The sequence below is a fragment of the Gopherus flavomarginatus genome, chromosome 14 (genome assembly GCF_025201925.1).
Source record: "Gopherus flavomarginatus isolate rGopFla2 chromosome 14, rGopFla2.mat.asm, whole genome shotgun sequence".
Classification (NCBI taxonomy): Eukaryota; Metazoa; Chordata; order Testudines; family Testudinidae; genus Gopherus; species Gopherus flavomarginatus.
The window spans coordinates 36,877,465-36,881,234 of record NC_066630.1 but is presented as its reverse complement, the minus strand read 5'-3'; the positions used below and the strand labels follow the sequence as shown (position 1 = coordinate 36,881,234).

The window sequence follows — 3,770 nt, the reverse complement described above, 5'->3', positions numbered from 1 at the left end:
TTTGACTCTTAAGGGTGAACAGAGATAGAATAATTTGTGCCACGAACGGACACTGAGACCTTGTCTTCACAGTAGACAGGGTTTGCCACTATAGCTTAAAGCGTATACCAGTTCCCCAAAAGAAATAAGCTATACGGTACTGGCAAAAGGACTTTTTCCCCCAGTGTAACTACATTACGTCTCCTGCCAGCCTAACTCTTCCACATTACTAACCGAGAGAGCTATGCCAGCAAAACTTTTAAGTATAGACCAGACCATAGGAAGGTTGCCCACAAAAATACAGAACATTTAGATGCTCCCATAAATCTCTGGAAGCTTGACACACTATACAACTGCTAACAAATATTGCAGAGGCCGCAAACAACACAGAGACAGCATAAGAATGATCAAAAGACTGGCACAGTTACCAGATCCGGGCTCCTTTCTCAGCTCTGTTTGGTTTTTACGCAAGTCAACTTAGCTCTATACTTCATTTTCCCCAGCTATAAAAATAGGGATAATCTTAATTAAGTAATTAATATTTCTACAGCATGTCTGATGCTATCTAAGTATAATGCATTCGCAGTGTTGATCCCAAGATATGAGAGACAAAGTAGCCAAGGCAGTATCTTTTATTGAACCAACTTCTGTTGGGGGAAGAGACAAGCTTTTGAGCTTCACAGAGCTCTCCTTGTCTCTCTTACAATTTTACATGTCTCTTTGGCCCAAAACTGCCAAACAAGAGGACTGATTGCGCTGCATATCATGTTCTCGCTGGGTACGCTAGCCCCACTGCAGCACAGAAATGTAACACTCTCCTTAGTCTAGTTCCAGCACGTTGCTCTTGTGTTTGAATACAAAAATGACTTAAAATAAACAGCGGATAAAAAAGGTCACGCACAAGTGATTATGAGGCTAGGGAAAGTGTAACTGACTATGTCAGCCATATTATCATCAGTGGAATGTGAGGGAAGAAGCAGGAAGACAAACTTTTGAAAGGGGATGGACAGATTAAACAATAAACCTATAGATCCAAGGTGTTCATGCAACAACAAATACCTTCAGCAAGGAAAGGTATCAATCTCTAAGAGGAAATGGATGCCTGGCCTGAAAAACAGCTGAGAAACAGAAGCGGATAGCTTTAAAGACTATGGGCTGGTTAACACTACACATGCTTTGCCGCTACAGCTATAGCAGTACACCTATACAGGCAGAGACACCTTGTGTAGACACAACCTGTGCCCACAGGAGGGTCCTTGTGATGGTATAACACCACCACCTCCCCGAATGATGTAAACTCTGCCCACAGAAGCTCTGCTCTGCCGGCATAGCTGCATCCACATTGGGGGTGTTACTGGCATAGCAATGTTGGCTGGAGGGGGGTGGTTTTTTCATACCCCTGACCAACATAGCTCTGGCAACAAAATGTCCAAGTGTGGACCTGGCTTGGTATTTTCATCACTTTGCAGTGTGGTAGGTGGTGATGGGTAATGCAGTGCGGCCTGCTCCACACACAGATTTGGTACCAATACAACTGTTGGTTAGGGAGGTGATTTTTTACTGATACCAATACAACCTCTAGAGAGACCACAGCAATAGTGGGATAAAGGTGCTTTGGCCCCGTCTACACTAGGTGCCTAACACCCGCAGTCTGTCGCCTGGGCTGGGGCAGCCACGCGCTAATAACGCAGCGACACCCACAAACCACTTCCACACCTGGGCTAGACCGAGCGCTACACCCCACCCCAGTGCCACGCTGCAGCTGGCTCGTGACGAGCTGGGGGGGGGCACACGGGTCCAGGCCGTGCTGGGGGCGGGGGGGGCGTTCTGCCCAGAGGGAGGAAGGGAGCCGGGGGGGGGGTCCTAGACAGAGGGGAAGAGAAGCCGCGGGAAGTCCAAGCTGGAGGAGGGGAAAGGAGCCGGAGGAAGGGAGGGAGGTCAAAGGGAGCCCGGGGGGGCGGGACAGAACGGATGGGGGGGCGGAGGGAGCCCGCCGGGGGCCAGAGGGGGGCGCCGCGGCGCCGGACCGGGGAAGGGGGAGCCCGTGGCAGGGGCCGGTCAGACCCAACCGGCCTCGCCTCCCCGGGGCCCGCGAGGACCCTGGGCGTAAGATACCCCGCGCTAGCGCGGAGGGATTCGGAATGCGGCTGGGCGGAGTGCGGCTCCGTACAGTTCCCCGGCGGATGAAGTCGCAAAGTGCGGCTGCGCGGAGAAGAAGGCGCTTTTCTTCTCCTCGGTGGGGGTTGGTGCTTATGGCTGTCAGGATGGCCGAGCGGTCTAAGGCGCTGCGTTCAGGTCGCAGTCTCCCCTGGAGGCGTGGGTTCGAATCCCACTTCTGACAAAGCTCTTTTTTTTATTTCCGTTAGCCCTTTAAATTTGAAATGTGCCAATTGCTGCCTCTGCTGCGGGGTAAGCGGGCACGAACAAAAGTCTCCCACCTGGTTCTATGCGGTCTGGGAGCCGGGGGACACCACAGCGTGAAATCCAAAAAGTTAAGCTTTGTCAGAAGTGGGATTCGAACCCACGCCTCCAGGGGAGACTGCGACCTGAACGCAGCGCCTTAGACCGCTCGGCCATCCTGACTTAGCTGTTAACAGCCTTCTCCATTCTGTTACATTCATACATAACTGGTGTCTCTGCCCAGCTCCTGGGTGCACAGCTTGCAGTGAGTGCAGCCTGTTCATGCTCCTGGTTATTGCTCATGGCCACTGAGACCTGCAGCCTCCTCCTCCTGTGAGCTGGGGGAGCCGGACTCTGCCAGAGGACGCCTTCATGAGCAGGCCTCTTTCCATTGCACTGCTTTGTGCGCTGACACCATTTGTATTTCAACCTGGCTTTAGTCACAGGTATTTTTTGCAAAAGTCAGGAGTGGTAAACAAAAATGCACAGCCACCGAACTGACCCTTGGGTGGGGGCCGTAGGTGTTCGGGGGGGCAGTCTGGGGTCACCGCAGGTGCTGGGGGATGGGGCCTGGGCCCCTGCTGGTGTGGGAAGGGGCAGTGCATGGGCCAGGACCCCTGCAGGTGCTGGGGGAGAGGGTTGGCGGGGCTGGCAGGGGCTCCCTATCCAGCTCCACGTGTTCCTGCAACTCCTAAGCTGCGGAGTGGCCAGGGGGCTCTGCGCACTGCTCCCCCCACAAGCGCCGGCTGCGCAGCTCCCATTGGCCAGGAACCACAGCTAATGGGAGCTGCAGGGGCGGGGCCTGTGGGTGCATGGAGCCCCCTGGCCCCTCTGCCTAGGAACTGTAGGGCCATGCGACTGGGAGCCAGGAAGCCCCCAAGGCAAGCGCCGCACCCTGCAACCCTCTGGCCCTAGTCCTGACCCCCCTCCCACACACCCAAACTGCTGCTGCTGCTGGACCAGGGGCTGCCCAGCTCAGGCTGCCCCTGAGCGAGCACCTGCTGCTACAGAAAGTCACAGAATCCATGGCTTCCATGACAGACTTGCAGCCTTAATGATCATTAATGTTTAATCAGCACTAATTCTTATTCTTGTACTGATCTTGCACTAATTGTGTTCAGTAGTAATTTATATTCATTTCTTTACCACCATTAATGTTAAGAATATTGCTCTTTATTAATTTCTCAGTAATTTTTAACAAATATTGATTTTTATTAAATTCATCAAGACCCTCATCTTGCAATAAACCCCACGCAGGTGACCCCCTTTGCATTCTGATGCATTCCCACGGCTCAGGGGGTGTGCTCATTTGAAGCACATTACAGGACTGGAGCCTCGCTTTTTATTAAACATGAGAACAGCCATACTGGGTCAGCTAATGGTGCTAGTCC

General features: G+C 52.7%; 2 non-coding genes across 2 annotated transcripts; one reads left to right on the top strand and one right to left on the bottom strand.

Moving 5' to 3' along the window:
* Positions 1–2,237: 2,237 nt before the first annotated feature.
* On the top strand, positions 2,238–2,320 carry TRNAL-CAG (transfer RNA leucine (anticodon CAG)). Its single transcript has one exon. It is a non-coding gene; the product is annotated as a tRNA-Leu (tRNA).
* A 159-nt stretch (positions 2,321–2,479) lies between these two features.
* On the bottom strand, positions 2,480–2,562 carry TRNAL-CAG (transfer RNA leucine (anticodon CAG)). The gene has a single exon. It is a non-coding gene; the product is annotated as a tRNA-Leu (tRNA).
* Positions 2,563–3,770: the final 1,208 nt, after the last annotated feature.